Below are 17,405 nucleotides of genomic sequence, written 5' to 3' on the forward strand. Positions count from 1 at the left end.
GGCCTGTCCTTGTGAGTTCATACCAGTCAATCAAATCCTTGGCCTGTATGCCCCCTCCCCACCCCTACTCCCTGCACCAGACTGGTCCTCCCACAGTCCCTTCCCATCTCAGTAAATAGTTGTTGTTTATTTGCTAAGTTGTATCTGACTCTTTTGCAACCCCATGGACTGTAATCCACCAGGCTCCTCTGTCCATGGGATTCTCCAGGCAAGAATACTGGAGTGGGTTGCCTCTCCAATGGGTTGCCATTTCCTTCTCGGTGGATCTTCCTGACCCAAGGATCAAACCTGCATCTTCTGCATTGGCAGGCAGGTTCTTTACTGCTCGGCCACCAGGGAAGTCCATCTCAGTAAATAGCAAGTCCAATTTACCAGCTTCTCATGCAAAGACTTTTCCTCTCGTATCAGACATCTAAATAATCAGCAAACCCTGTTGACTCTACCCACAACATATATTCAGAATCTAACCACTTCTTGTATCTCCCCTCTACCACCTGGATCAAAACCACCATCACCTTTCTCCTTGATCGTTGCATTAGTCTTCCATTTGGTCTTCCTTTTTCCATGCTTGCCTCCGTTTTTAAAAAATTTTCTAACACAGCTGCCACAGTGGCCCTCTTAAAAGTAAAAAAAAAAAAAAAAAAAAAAGGTCATCACATCTTGTCAGTCTTCTTCTTATAGCTCCGATGGTTCCTCATCTCCTTCTGAGGACAAGGTAAAGTCATGACCCCGAAGCTTCTGCACGTACAGTCTGGCTGCCAGATCCCTCTCTGACCTCGTTATCCACTTCTCTCCCCCTCCATCCCTCAGTCCCAGCCCCTGGGCCTCCTCTCTCCTCATTGGACATATTAGGTAGACTTTTACTACCTGGTCCCTTGCTCTCCCTACTACAATGCTCTTCTGCCTCCCCCCTGCCTCCCCACCATGTATCTGCATGGCTCTTGTCTCATATCCTTCAGCTCTTTGCTTAAATATTTCCTTCTCAATGAGTCCTTTTCTGGCCACCATTTCTATAATCACAGTATCCCTTCCAACACCCCCATCTCCCCACCCCTTTTCCCTGCTTTATTTTCTTCCATAGCTCTATTCACCATTTCCATAGTATCCCTATCTTTATATATATTTATATTTTATAATATAATTATATATTGAGTATATTTTGTTACAGAAGGTATAATTTGTTAATTGTCTGCCTCATCCCCACCAAAGGTAAGTTTTCAAGGGCTGAGATTTTTCTCTGTTTGATCATTGATGAATCCCCTCCGCATGCTTTAAACAGTCCCTGTCATATAGTAAAGGCTAATAAGTATTTGTTGGATGGATAAATTAGTGAATTTTATATGTTCCCCACAATCCAATCCCCCACTTACTATTCTCTCACCCAATTCTCGCATCACAAACTTCCACCCTTTTCACTGAGACAGGAGTTCACATTGCATCTTAAAAACTGATGTCCCCGAAGATTAACCACCACCACCCCCCAATAAAGGAGGGTAATGATAACCAGGAAGTTATCATTCTTGGCAGATATCTTGGTTGGGGGTCAGGTGGACCTAGGTATGAGTCCTGGCTCTGCCATTTGGTATAAGACCCAAAGCAAGTTGCTTCACTTCTCCAAGCCCCAGCTTCCCCATGGAGAGTGAGACTATTGTTTGCCATCATAGGGTTGCTAGGAGGCCTGAAAGTAGGCATGTATTGCTTATGCCAAGAGCAGTGCCCAGCACAAAGGTAGGATCGTACTATACACACTGCTCTGCAATTTGCAGTCCTTGTAGAAACCAGTCTTGTACATACACCCTTACATACTGGTTCTTTATACTCCTTTAATCACTATAGGATAGATTTCCAAAGTGGAGTTGCTGACCCCAGTGATATGTGCTTTAAAAATAGTGAATAAAAGGATTCAGATTATTTTCCAAAAACAGTTGTTAACAACTCAGACTCCGGCCAGCAGTGTCTGAGGATACCTCTTTCCCCACACCCTTACTAGTACCAGATGTTATCAGTCTTTTCATTTCCGCCCATCTGATTAGGGGGAAAGTGTTTCTTGTGTTGATTTCCTTTATTTCCTTTATTACCTACCAAGTTGAACATCTTTTCATGTGTATATTATTCATTTGTATCCCCTATTCTGTGGTTGCTTTCCTTTGTCCAGTCGTCTTTTGAGTTATTTATATTTTTCTTTTTGAAAAAACAGCTGTTTGTTTATTTTGGCTTGCCCTAGGTCTTCCCTGTTGTGTGCAGGCTTTTTCTTGATGCAGTGAGCAGGGGCTGCTCTTTGTTGGGGTGCGTGGGCTTCTCATTGCAGCAGCTTCTCTTGTTGTGGAGCATGGGCTCTAAGTGCGCCCGCTTCGGTAGTTGGGGCACAGGGGCTCATTAGTTGTGGCTTGGGGTCTCTAGAGTGCAGGCTCAGTAATTGTGGCACAGGGGCTTTAGTTGCCCACAGCATGTGGATTTTTCCTGGACCAGGGATCAAACTCATGTCCCTTGCATTGGCAGGCAAATTCCTATCCACTGTGCCACCAGGGCAGTCATGTATTTTCTTATAAATTTATAGGTTGGAGATATGGAGAGTGACTGCTAATAGGTACAAATTTCTCTTTGGGGGGATGAAAAATATTTTAAAATTAGGTTACAGTGATCATTCCACAGTTTTGTAAATACACTAAAAAGCTTTGAATATAAACACTTTAAACCGGTGAATTTTATGGTATATAAATTATATCTCAGTAAAGAAACTAAAACTGAACAAAATATTTGAAAATGTAACTTTAATGGCTGCATAACATTCTCTTTTATGAACTTCATTGGTGGTCCAGTGGCTGGGACTCTGCAGTCCCAGTGCAGAGGGCCCAGGTTTGATCCCTGGTCAGCAAACTAGATTCTACATGCCACAGCTAAAACCTGGTGCAGCCAAATAAGTAAATATTTAAAAAATCTTATAGTCATCTCTAAGACACACCTGGGAAAACATTTAAAAAAATGAACAAAATATTTGAAAATGTGACTTTAATGGATGCATAAAATTCTCTTTTATGAAATTATCATATCTTATTTAATGACTTCTAATTATTTCTAAGATTTCACTCATAAAAATTCTGATGAACATCTTTATACATAAAAATCTGCTTTTTCTTAGATGGGAATTATGGGGGGAAAGCATGACTTCTAATAAAAATTAGAAAAAAACAGTTGACAGTGATTCCATGTCAATCTGAACACTTTGGAGTTTTCTTCTGAAGTTCAGAATGCCATATTCAGTACCTCAGAACTGTTGTTGGCAAGGTCCCTCCTACTATGGTGACAACAATTGCCACTATCATTGAAATTAGAAAACAATGTGTTTTGGTCATAAAAATATATAAAGTATACTTCTTGCTTTATTACCAATAGCTTAATTGTTACAAACTGATTGCTAGAAAAACAAAATGAGAAGCGAAATTGCTTTCTCTGGCTCAAATCCATGGGGAATAGAGGCTAATTTTAGCGTAATTTTGACAAAAGCAGGAAGCAGTGACTTTGTTGGTTTCATTTACTACTGTTTCATACCACCTTCACATCTTGTTAACGTATACTGGAGAAAATGCAATAATAATAATAGATACTCTTGACTAGTGATTATAAGGTCCTTCTCTGGACAGAAAAGAAACTATCTTGGTTAATCACGCTAAATTAGAAGAAAGAAATTCACCCAGAAGAATTGTGATCAGATCAGTCGCTCAGTCGTGTCTGACTCTTTGCGACCCCGTGAATCGCAGCATGCCAGGCCTCCCTGTCCATCACCAACTCCTGGAGTTCACTCAGACTCACGTCCATCGAGTCAGTGATGCCATCCAGCCATCTCATCCTCTGTCGTCCCCTTCTCCTGCCCCGAATCCCTCCCAGCATCAGGGTCTTTTCCAATGAGTCAACTCTTCGCATGAGGTGGCCAAAGTACTGGAGTTTCAGCTTTAGAATCATTCCTTCCAAAGAAATCCCAGGGCTGATCTCTTTCAGAATGGACTGGTTGGATCTCCTTGCAGTCCAAGGGACTCTCAAGAGTCTTCTCCAACACCACAGTTCAAAAGCACCAATTCTTTGGTGCTCAGCCTTCTTCACAGTCCAACTCTCACATCCATACATGACCACAGGAAAAACCATAGCCTTGACTAGACGGACCTTTGTTAGCAAAGTAATGTCTCTGCTTTTGAATATGCTATCTAGGTTGGTCGTAACTTTCCTTCCAAGGAGCAAGCGTCTTTTAATTTCATGGCTGCAGTCACCATCTGTAGTGGTTTTGGAGCCCAAGAAAAATAAAGTCTGACACTGTTTCCACTGTTTCCCCATCTATTTCCCATGAAGTGGTAAATTCACCCAGAAGAATTGTGAAGGAAAGAGCTTATATTTCCTACCTGTTTTCTAGGCCCATCCTCAACCCAAGCCCTTCCTCCATCATCAGATCTTTAGATTTAGCTGGACAAATTGATTGATGGTAGTTAGTGTATTGATTTCCAGGACACTACCAGCACTTAAGAGAAGAGGCTCTGTCCCATAGTTTGAAGTTATGGGGGCTAAGGGCAAGAATCCTGGATTTTAGCTCTGATTCTGCTATTTACCTGTTATATGACTTTAGGCAAACTTTCCCATCTCTAGTTGATTTCTAAGGGTCCTACCAACTCTGACATGCTCTGGTTTTAAGGAACAATAGGATTAGATCTCTTTCATTAAGGAGTAGAGCAGGAAACAAATTTGGGAGTTGAAGTCAGAAGAAAGAAATTGAGGGACTTCTCTGGCAGTCCAGTAGTTAAGACTCCATGCTTACAATGCAGGGGACATGGATTCGATCCTTGAGCAGGGAACCAGGATCCCACAGGCCACGTGAAGTGGCCAAAAAATAAAAAATTTTTAAAAAAAGAAGAAAGAAATTGAGTCATATCAGAAACCTAATATGATGTAGGATATCTTATGTTAGGTTCTTCAAGTCATCATCAAAAGAATACATGAAAAACATTATTAAAAAATATAACTCTTTACATTTACTAAAAATCATGTAACCATAGGCATACAATGCTGGGTTTGTAAAATGTAAACTATACCTTGCAATATGTAAACAATACATATTTGTATTTACTAAAAATCACATAAATCACATTAACTAAATGTGATTGAGTAAATCACATTTACTAAAAAACACTTAATCATAGGCATACAATGCTGGATTTTGTATTATGTAAACAATACCTTGTAATATGTAAACAATACTTTGGCTGCCTGATACAAAGAACTGACTCATTGGAAAAAACCCTGAGGCTGGGAAAGATTGAAGGCAGGAGGAGAAGGGGACGATAGAGAATGAGATGGTTGGATGGCATCACCGACTTGATGGACATGAGTTTGAGCAAGCTCTGGGAGTTGATGATGGACAGGGAACCCTGGCATGCTGCGGTAATGGGGTCGCAAAGAGTTGGACATGATTTAGTGACTGAATGGAACTGAACTGAAACTATACCTTGATAAAGTCTTAAAAATACATATTTGATTGTAATTTTATCTCCAAATAATCATGGATAGGGTCTTCCCAGGTGGCTTAGCAGTAAAGAATCTGCCTGCCAAGCAGGAGACATGGGTTTGATCCCTGGGTTGGGAAGATCCCCTGGAGAAGGAAATGGCAACCCACTCCACTGTTCTTGCCTGGGAAATCCCACGGGCAGAGGAGCTTGGAGTGCTACAGTCCATGGGGTTGCAAAAGAATTGGGCACAACTTAGTGACTAAATAACAACAATAATCATGGATAGGGTGTATGAGATCATGTGATTTGAGAATCTGCTCATTTACTTGCATGCATGAACATGAGTGAGAGCCAAGGAACATGTTAATAGTCTTGGGAGTTTTGTTGGCACAGAGAAGCTGCTGGGCTCTGGGGAGACTGAGGGAGCTAAAATGTCATTGTCGCAAGGGAGGCAACTATTGATTTCACTGACAAACCCTGTAATTATGGAACACAGAACCTAGTTACATTAATTAGAAGAGAGTGAGAGTGGAGTTGGAGGCCCTGATGGCAGGAGAGAGGGGAAGTGTAGATCAGTCTTCTCTAAGGTGTGTCTAGAGTGTGCAGGGACTGGAGAGAGGGGAAGCTGGAAAGTAGGTTGAGCAGAAACCAGTTTTAAGTTCTCCATGAGAAAGGCACAAGATTTACTACCTGAATTGCATGTATATTAAATAAAGTCATATATTTAAAATATTTTAAAAATGTAAAGCACTGTATAACTAAAAATATTTTTAACAGGTAATACAGGTATATGGTAAAAATTCAGATGGTATAAACAAATGGTATAAAGAGATAGTGAAAAGGAAGTCTCCATCCCATCCTTGTCACTCATTTGTCTTTCCCAGGAACATTCATCATTTCCAATTTTTGTGTATCACTCTGGAGATATTCTATTATCCTATACATATATAAATATATCACAAATGATAGGGTACTATTGACACAGTTTTTTCCCTCTTTATCTGTTTTAATTTAACAATATAGCTTGGAAATCACTCCTTATATTTATTTGTCTTATTCTTTTCTTAACATCTGTATAGTACTTCTTTGTACTGCAGTTTATTTATGCAGTTTATTTAACCAGTCCCCTATGAAGGACATTTAATTTATTTCAATGACATCTGGTTTATTTTCTTAAAGTTCACCACTGAACAGCAAAACCAATCCCCAACATGGTGTTACTGATGAACATTTTGGATTTTTCTCTCTTTGCTTTCTGTTTAATTTGTATTTTTCAGTAATAATCTTAGTGTACCCAAGACATTAAAAAAACTGTATTGTAGTGATGCCATAAAAAGCTGCAGGTAAATCCCAGGACAGATCACTTCCAAACAACTGAAAAGCAGGCCAGATTGAGTCTGCCAGGCTGGGCAGAGGTTCTTACCAATTCAGGATCCACTTTGGAAGCAGAGCTCAGTCTTCAGGAACACTTCTTTGAAGGAGAAGAACTCAGAGAGCTAGTACAATGGTGTAGAAAGATCTCAGGGTCTGGAGTCAGAAGAGTTGAGTTCCACTCCCAGTTTTGCCACTAACTAGCTGTATGTCCTTGGGTAAGTCACATGGTGGGAGGTTCAGTTCTTCCCCATGAGTTAAGTAGGGGCAGAAATTTCAAGCCCATAATGCTGTTGTAAGGATGGGATGAATTAACAGCATTTCATAAGTGCTTTATTATATTTATTATATAATATATACTATATAATAATATTTATAATTATGTGTTATACTTTAAATATAATATATATTATAACTAAGCACAATATATTATTTAATGTATACAATGTAATATATAATATACAATTATTATAATTATATATGAATATATCATGTATTATTATATAGTATAATTAATTATATATGATATAATATATGAAATCAATATGATAATATACAATATAATATATAAGATGTAATGTAATATATAATATTTTGTTTATAATTAATTATATATGAATACTTACTTATATTATATTATAAGCAACAGTTAGAACCAGACATGGAACAATGGTTAAAAGTTGGGAAAGGAGTACATCAAGGCTGTATAGTCTCACCTTGCTTATTTAACTTATATGCAGAGTACATTATGCAAAATGCCAGGCTGGAATAAATATTGCTGGGAGAAATATCAATAACCTCAGATATGCAGATGACAGCACCCTTATGGCAGAAAGGAAAGAGGAACTAAAGAGCCTCTTGATGAAGGTGAAAGAAGAGAGTGAAAAATCTGGCCTAAAACTCAACGTTCAAAAAACGAAGATCATGACATCTGGTCCCATCAATTCATGGCAAATAGATGGGAAAAAAATGGAAACAGTGACAAACTTTATTCTTGGGCTCCAAAATCACTGCAGATGGTGACTGCAGCCATGAAATTAAAAGATGCTTGATCCTTGGAAGAAAAACTGTGACAAACCTAGACAGTGTATTAAAAAGCAGAGACATCACTTTGTTGACAAAGGTCCATATAGTAAAAGCTATGGTTTTTCCAGGAGTCATGTACAGATGTGAGTTTGGACCATAAAGAATACTGTGCATGAATGCGTACTAAGTCACTTCAGTCGTGTCTGACTCTGCAATGCTATGGACTGTAGCCTACCAGCCTCCTCTGTCCATAGGATTCTCCAGGCAAGAATACTGGAGTGGATTGCCATACCCTCCTCCAGGGAATTCTCCTGACTCAGGGATCCAACCCTTGTCTCAGGCATCTCCTGCCTTAGCAGGCAGGTTCTTTACCACTAGTGTCACCTGGCTAAGTGTGGAAGAACTCACGCTTTCGGACTGTGGTGCTGGAGAAGACTCTTTAAGAGTCTCTTGGACAGGGACCACAGCTTTGTCTAACTCAGTGAAACTATTGAGCCATGCCGTGTAGGGCCACCCAAGACGGATGGGTCATAGTGGAGAGTTCTGACAAAACATGCTCCACTGGAGAAGGGAATGGAAAACCACTTCAGAATACTTGCCTTGAGAATCCCATGAACACTCAATCAGTTCATCACTCAGTCGTGTCTGACTCTTTGCCACCCCATGAACTGTAGCACGCCAGGCTTCTCTGTCCATCACCAACACCCGGAGCATGCTCAAACTCATGTCCATCGAGTCAGTGATGCCATCCAACCATCTCATCCTGTCTTCCCCTTCTCCTCATGCCTTCAATTTTTCCCAGCATCAGGGTCTTTCCCAAGGAGTCAGTTCTTCACATTAGGTGACCAAAGTAATGGCGCTTCAGTTACAGCATCAGTCCTTCCAAACAATATTTAGGACTGATTTTCTTTAGGATGGACTGGTTGGATCTTCTTGCAGTCCAAGGGACTCAAGAGTCTTATCCACTTACACTATAATGTAATTAAAATATATAATATAGATTATTATAGATTATAACTTTTATATTTTATGTTATTTATATTAACATAATTATGTATATTATATGTTATACAATATAATTTTAACATATGTTATATATTATATTTTGTGATATATTAATAATTATGTATTTAATGTCATTATATAATATATATCATGTTTTAAGTTACATATGTAGTATAGCATAGTAGGTTATATACTATATATCACATATATATTATAATATTTTACATATATATCACATACCATATGTATTATATCATAATTATGTATTATATTATATATAATTAGGTATTATATTATATATAATTAGGTATTATATTATATATAATTAGGTATTATATTATATATAAAGTATATGTGTAATATATATAACACTATATATTATACAATGTATCATTATTTATTGATAATAATTATATTAATAATACATATTAATTAAATGAATTTGTTTAAGAGACAGAGTCATAAAACCAGAATAACCAGAGCTCCTGGTAGAGGAAATGTATATATGTGCACAAATTTCAACCTAAACGCTAAAAGAAGGGCTGAGGAAGACACGGCTCCTTCTTGACTTGGTATGTCCTAATTCAGGACTTAACAAAGGGTACCCTTTTTGAAAAAGTTCCTGTAGATCTACAATTTAAATGTATGTTCTTGTCACCAACTGTTGGATAGCATACTGCTGTTCTTCATAAACACGTACTTTCTCTTTCCTCCTTTACAGTTTTCTGCATCATAGCTCACTGACCAAAGATTGAAGCCCATCACTGTCAGTAAGCATGAAAGAGGGTTTGCATTTTAAGGGGAAAATACTCTCTATTTGGGTGCTTCCCTGGTGTTAAGGAATCCACCTGCCAATGCAGGAGATGCAGGTTCAGTCCCTGGGTCAGGAAGATCCCCTGGAGAAGAAAATGGCAACCCACTCCAGTATTCTTGCCTGGGAAATCCCATGGACAGAGGAGCCTGGTGGGCTATAGTCCATGGGATCCTAAAAGAGTCATAATGACTTAGGGACTTAACAAAGCAACAATAACAAGCTCTCTATTTAGACATACCAGTTCAGAGAAACCCAGCAAGGGTTTTAAGAATTGAACCATTTGACATTTCATTGGGATGAGACCTAGAAACAGTACGAGAAAGAAAAAACCAATGAGCATTCTATGAGATGAGGAAAGGACAGGGTGAAGGAGAGAGACTAGAGTATAAATTGATGTAAGATTTTTGGAAGATAACTTGACAATATATATATATGTTAAAAATCAAAACGCACACACTGGAAAAGCTCAGTTTTCATTCCAATCCCAAAGAAGGGCAAACCTGTCATGCTGCAGTCTATGGGGTCACAAAGAGTCAGATAGGACTAAGCGACTAAACAACAACTGTCCTTTTGCCTAACCTTCCTGAAAAATCCAGTCCTAAAGCCATTAGGTGAGATGGAGCAAGGTGGACATCCATGGTGGGGAGTGTTGTGGGGTGCAGACTGGGGTCTTGGAGATCCAACAGAATGAGGACGTGTCCCTGCAGAGGGTGGATCTGAGTCTAAACAAGTGGATGCAGGTATTGTCAGGGAGGGGCAGCCTGATGTGAGGAGTCAGAACCTGAGAGGGATGAAGAGGAAATCTATGTAGGGGAGCAGCTGGTAATGGAGAATGAGAGGCTCCAAGCAAGGGAAGCAGACATAGTGTCAGGAGAGTGACAATGGAAATTGGTTACTGTGCTGGTTACCTATTTCTGCATAACAATTTACTCCCAAACTCAGTGATTTAGAACAACAAACATTTATTTTTTAATTTTAATTTTTTAAGTTATTTAGTTTTGGCTGTGAGGGATATGGGAATCTTTGTTTCCCTACCAGGGTTCAAACCTGTGCCCCCTGCAGTGGAAGCATGAAGTCTTAACTACTGGATTGTCAGGGAACTGCCAACAAACATTTATCATATCAGTTTTGTGTGTCAGGAATCTGGGCACAGCCTAGCTGAGTGCTTCTGACTCAGAGGCTCACAAAGCTCCCATTTGAAGTTTCAACTGAGGAAGAATCTGATTCCAGGTACATTCATGTTATTGTTACCAGGATTTAGTTCCTCATGGGCTGTTGACTGAGGGCCTCAGTTCCTCCATGCTTGTTGGTTAGAAGCCTCCCTCAGCTCCTTGCCATATGGGCCTCTTTATAGGCATTTAGGTTCCCTGAGAGGAAGAGAGAGAGAGAGAGAAAGAAGGAGAGAGAAAATTAGAGAGAAGTCAGAGTTTTCTTGTAACCTAATCTTAGAAGTGACATCTCATAATTTTTGCCATATTCTATCATTAGAAGTGATTAACTAGATTGAGCTCACATTTAAGGGGAAGTGATACACAAGTGAATGAATACCACTGGGAAGGGATTCTTGAGGGCCATCTTAGAGAAAAATATCCATTCTATCCAAAGTGATCTATAGATTCAATGCAATCCCTACTAACACCCCAATGGCACTTTTTTACAGAAATAGTAAAACAATCCTAAAATTCATATGGAACCACAAGGGATCTTGAATAGCCAAAGCAATCTTGAGAAAGAAGGAAAAAGCTGGAGGCATCATATGTCTTGATTTCAAAACACATTACAAAGTGACAGTAATTAAAACAGTATGGTACTGGCATAAAAATAGACATACACCAGGGGAACATAATTGAGAGTCCAACAATATATCAACATACTTATAGTCAACAAGAGTACACAATGAGGAAAGGATGGTCTCTTTGGCAAACAGTGTTAGGACACAGGGAATATAGCTAATATTTTGTAATAACTTAAGGGAAAAAAATTAAAAAAAATCTTATAAACATCAAAAAATAAGACAAAGCAGTAAAAAATAAAAATTAAAACATTGAAAACAACAAAATAAAAACCCAAATGGTGTTGGGAAAACTAGACATGCAAAAGAATGAAATTGGACCCTTGTGTTACAGCATACACAAAATCAACTAAAAATGGATTAAAGATTTAAGTGTAAGACCAGAAACAGCAGTTAAAAAAAAAGACATAGGGGAAAAGTTTCATAACATGGGTCTTGGCAGTCATTTCATGGATATGACGTCGAAAGCATAAGGAACAAAAGCAAAAACAGACAAATGAGACTGCATCAAACTAAAAAGCTTCACTGCATTAAAGAGTCAAAAGACAACCTATGGAATGGGAGAAAATATTTGCAAACCATATATCTGGTAAGGGGTTAATATACCAAATATATGAGAAACTTCTACAACTCAACAGCAAAAAAAAAAAAAAAAAAAAAAAAATCAAATAATCAAAGTATAAAGCAGACAAAGGACTTAAATAGACATTTCTTCAAGGAATATATACAGGCTGTTAAGGCGTGAAACAGAGTGGCGCTGGCAGCGCTGGCAGCGGGGGCTCGGCTGGGCTGCCGGCTGAAAGGGCTGGGGCCGGCGCGCGGACAATGGACAGCTGCTGGGCGCTCGTGGAGCCGATGCGAGGCGGCGGAAGCCAAGGCCGATGCGCCCGTGTTCTACTACGTGGGCGAGCGTGTGACTCACGCTGACCGAATCTTCGTGCGGGGTTTCAGCTTCTCCGGGGTGCTAGGCGTGCCCACCTTCGTGCTGCCCAGCTATGGACCCCAGCCCCATGCTGCAGGATCCAGGCCGTGCCCCAACCGCCTGGAGCTGGGCCAAAAGATTTCATCTGCTGCCTGTGGTTATGGATTCACTGTCCTCTAAAACCAAGGATATTAATGAAAGTTTGGGGTATGAGGCTCAACAAAGATTCTCAGCTCAGATTTCACAGGAGCCGGGAAGATAAAATGAGGGGATAAGAGTGTTTTGGAGCCCTCACCTGTGCCACTGCTGCTGGACAGACCTCAGGAGATGCAGGTGCTGCAGGTCTCCTGTGGTAGAGCCCACTTGCTTGTCCTGACAGATGGTGAAGGAGTCTTCAGCATGGGGAATAATTCTTACAGGTAGTGTGGAAGAAAGGTGGTGGAAAACGAAATTATAGTGAAAGTCACAAAGTCCATAGGATGCAGGACTTCGATGGACAGATAGTCCAGGTCGCCTGTGGTCAGGACCATAGTCTGTTCCTGACGGATAAAGGATAAGTGTATTCTTGTGGCCTGGTCACAGGTGTGCAAACAGGTCTGGGTCACTATGACATCACCAGCATGCCCACCAAGCTGGGCGGAGATCTTGCTGAAGTGAACGTCATCCAGGTGGATACCTATGGGGACTGCTGCCTGGTCGTGTTGGCCAGTGGGGGCTTCTTCAGGTGGGGGAACTCTGAGTACCTGTAGCTTGCCTCTGTCACTGACTCCAGACAGGTGAACGTCCCCCTGGTGCTTGCCCTTCTCAGGAGTGGCGTGGGTGAAGCAGGCTGTGGGGGGGGCGGGCGGGGGACAGGCTGTGCTGTATTAAACAGAGAAGGACACGTTTTTGTCTGGGGCTACGGAATTCTTGGGAAGGGACCAAACCTCCTGGAAACTGGTCTTTCAGAAATGATTCCACCCACTCTCTTTGGCCTGACGGAGTTCAACCCAGGAGTCCAGGTTTCCTGCATTCGCTGTGGACTCAGCCATTTTGCTGCCCTGACCAACAGAGGAGAGCTGTTTGTGTGAGGCAAGAACATCCAAGGGTGCCCGGGTGGAAGACCAGTACTTCCCATGGAGGGTGACTATTCCTGGGGAGCCCGTGGGCATGGCATGTGGTGTGGATCACATGGTGACTCTGGTCAAGTCCCTCATCTGAACCTCCTCCTTGATCCTTTGGAGCCTGGCCCTGGCCTCAGGACCATTTGGCCTGCTCAGCAAGGGCAGCCGCGGGGCTCTGAATGGGGCCTGAGAGTGTCAGGGTCCTCCATGCCCTGGGCCATGCTCTGTGCAGCCTGGAGCTGGGTGACCAGAAGTGCCAGAGTTGGTCCCTGCCCCCACCCCAACCCAGCCCAGGGTGAGGCACGCTGTACAGATGCTGCCATTATCCACCAAACCCAGGGCTGAGTGGCCCTGGCAGGTCGAGGATGATCGGCTTATCTTGGCTCCTTCCAGGGGACACACGATGGCTTCTGGTGTCACGTCTGGTCTTCAGAGATCTTATTCACTCGGTCATCTCTGCGTGCTGCTGGCACACAGCGGACAGCCCTGCATGGGGGGGTCCTTCCTGGAAATGCCAGTGGGCGCCAGCCTAGGACCCTGTGGACCCACAGCAGTCACCTGCCTTGTAGCCCTTCTTACTGCCTGGCTCAGAAGACTTGAGAGGCCCCCTCGGGAAGAAGAGTGAGGCCAGATTTTTATGGGCCAAGGACTTTGAACACAACCCGTGAAAGCTTGGCTGGAGTGCTCGCCTTGGAGAAGGAAAACTTAGAAATCGTGAAAAACATATGCATTAGTAACATAACGTGTCCTTTTCTTTAACAGCATCTTTTAAAAGTCTGTTTTGGAATAAAGTCTGTTTTCTGCCTTTTCATGTTTTTAAAGAATATATACAAATATATGAAAAACTATTCAACATAACTAATCATATGCTGTGCTGTGCTTGATCGCTCAGTCATGTCCAACTCTTTGTGACTCCAGGCTCCTCTGTCCATGGGGATTCTCCAGGCAAGAATACTGGAGTGGGTTGCCATGCCCTCCTCCAGGGGATCTTCTCCACCCAGGAATGGAACTGGGGTCTCCTGCATTGCTGTAACTCCCCTGCTGAGCTACCTGAGAAGCCCAACTAATCATGATGGAACTGCAAATCAAAATTACCTCACCTCTGTTAGGATGGCTATTATCAAAAAGACAACAGATAAGAAGTGTTGGCCAGAACGTAGAGAAATTGGAATCCTTGTGCTCTTTTGATGGGAATGTGCAGTCATTATGGAAAACAATATGGAGTTCCCTCAAAAAAAAAAAAATCAATAGAAGGGCCATATGATTCTGCAGTGCCCCTTCTGGCTTTGTATCCAAAAGAATTGAAATTGACATCTCAAAGAGGTGTCTATTTTCCCATGTTCACTGCAGCATTATTTATAATAGCCAAGATATAGAACAAATGGTAAAGACACTGCCTGCAATGCAGGAGACCTGGGTTCAATCCCTGGATTGGGAAGATACCTTGGAGAAGGAACTGGCAACTCACTCCAGTATTCTCACCTGGGAAATCCCATGGACAGAGGAACCTGGCCTGCTAGAGTCCATGGGGTCACAAGGAGTCGGACATGACTGAATGACTAACTCACTTTCAAGGTATAGAAACGGCATAAGTATTGATTGATAGAGGAAGGGATAAAGAAAATGTTGCACACATATGCATATACACACATATACAATGGAATATTATTCAGCCTTAAAATATAATGAAACCTGCCATATGCAACAGCATGAATAAATCCTGAGAACATTATGGTAAGTGAAATAAGCCAGTCACAGAAGGACAAATACCACATGTTTCTACTTAGATGAGTATCTAAAGTAGCTTCGTGGAAAAAGACAGTAAAATGGTGGTAGTCAGGGGTTTGGGGGAGTACGGAATGTGGAGGGGCTTTTAAAGAATATATAGTTTTTGTTATGTAAGATAAGTGAGCTTCCCAGGTGGCTCAGTGGGTAAAGAATCCTTCTGCAATACAGGAGATGTGGGAGACACAGGTTCGATGACTGGGTTGGGAAGATCCCCTGGAGGAGGGCATGGCAACCTACTCCGATATTCTTGCCTGGAAAATCTATGGACAGAGAAGCCTGGGGCTACATTCCATGGGATTACAAAGAGTCAGATGCAACTGAAGCAACTGAGCACACATGGCACATACACTAATGTAAGATGAGTAAGTTCTAGGGATCTGCTGTACAACTTTGTGCTTATAGTCTACTGTCAGTTCAGTTCAGTAATTCAGTTGTGTCTGACTCTTTGAGACATCATGGACTGCAGCATGTCAGGCTTCTCTGTCCGTCACCAACTCCCATAACTTGCTCAAACTCATGACCATCAGGTTGGTGATGCCATCCAACCACCTCATCCTCTGTCATCCCCTTTTCCTCCTGCCTTCAATCTTTCCCAGCATCAGGATCTTTTCCAGTGAGTCAGCTCTTCCCATGGCCAAAGTATTGGAGCTTCAGCTTCAGTATCAGTCCTCCCAATCAATATTCAGGACTGATTTCCTTTAGGATTGACTAGTTGGACCTCCTTGCAGTCCAGGGGACTCTCAAGAGTCTTTTCCAACACCACAGTTCAAAAGCAGCAATTATTCAGCATTCAGCTTTCTTTATAGCCTAACTCTCACATTCATACATGACTACTGGAAAAACCATGGCTTTGACAAGATGGGCGTTTGTTGGCAAAGTAATGTCTCTGCTTTTTAATATGCTGTCTAGGTCTGTCATAGCCTTTCTTCCAAGGAGCAAGCATCTTTTAATTTCATGGCTGCAGTCACCATCTGCAGTGTTTTCGGAGCCCCCAAGATAAAGTTTCTCACTGTTTCCATTCTTTTACCATCTATTTGCTATGAAGTGATGAGGTTGGATGCCATGATCTTAGTTTTTTGAATGTTGAATTTAGGCCAGGTTTTTCACTCTCCTCTTTCACTTTCCTCAAGAGGCTCTTTAGTTCCTCTTCGCTTTCTGCCATAAGGGTGGTGTCATCTGCATATCTGAGGTTATTGATATTTCCCCCAGCAATCTTGATTCCAGCTTGTACTTCATCCAGTCTGGCATGTCACATGATGTACTCTGCATATAAGTTAAATAAGCAGGGTGACAACATACAGTCTTGACGTACTCCTTTCCCAATTTGGAACCAGTCCGTTGATTCATGTCCGGTCTAACTGTTGCTTCTTGACCTGTATACAGATTTCTCAGGAGGCCAGTAAGGTAGTCTGGTATTCCCATCTCTTTAAGAATTTTCCACAGTTTGTTGTGATCCACACAGTCAAAGGCTTTGCCATAGTCAATAAAGGAAAAGTAGATGTTTTTCTGGAACTCTCTTGCTTTATGATCCAGTGGATGTTGGCAATATGATCTTTGGTTCCTCTGCCTTTTCTAAATCCAGCTTGAACATCTGGAAGGTCTCGGTTCACATACTTTTAAAGCCTCCCTTGGAGAATTTTGAGCATTACTTTGTGAACATGTGAGATGAATGCAATTGTGTGGTGGTGTGAACATTCTTTGGCATTGCCTTTCTTTGGGATTGGAATGGAAACTGACCTTTTCCAGTCCTGTGGCCACTGATGAGTTTTCCAAATTTTCTGGTTTATTGAGTGCAGCACTTTCACAGCATCATCTTTTAGGATTTGAAATAGCTCAACTGGAATTTCATCACCTCCACTAGCTGTTTGTAGTGATGCTTCCTAAGGCCCACTTGACTTCACACTCCAGGATGTCTGGCTCTAGATGAATGATCATACAATCATGGCTATCTGAGATTAAGATCTTTTTTGTATAGTTCTTCTGTGTATTCTTGCCACTTCTTCTTAATGTCTTCTGCTTCAGTTAGGTCCATATAGTTTCTGTCCTTTATTGTGCCCATCTTTGTATGAAATGTTCCTTTGTATCTCTAATTTTC

General features: G+C 41.3%; 1 pseudogene; it reads left to right on the forward strand.

The window, feature by feature from the left end:
- Window positions 1-686: 686 nt before the first annotated feature.
- LOC113888210 lies at window positions 687-13,619 on the forward strand (annotated as a pseudogene).
- Window positions 13,620-17,405: the final 3,786 nt, after the last annotated feature.

The sequence above is a fragment of the Bos indicus x Bos taurus genome, chromosome X (genome assembly GCF_003369695.1).
Source record: "Bos indicus x Bos taurus breed Angus x Brahman F1 hybrid chromosome X, Bos_hybrid_MaternalHap_v2.0, whole genome shotgun sequence".
In the NCBI taxonomy this organism is placed as follows: domain Eukaryota; kingdom Metazoa; phylum Chordata; class Mammalia; order Artiodactyla; family Bovidae; genus Bos; species Bos indicus x Bos taurus.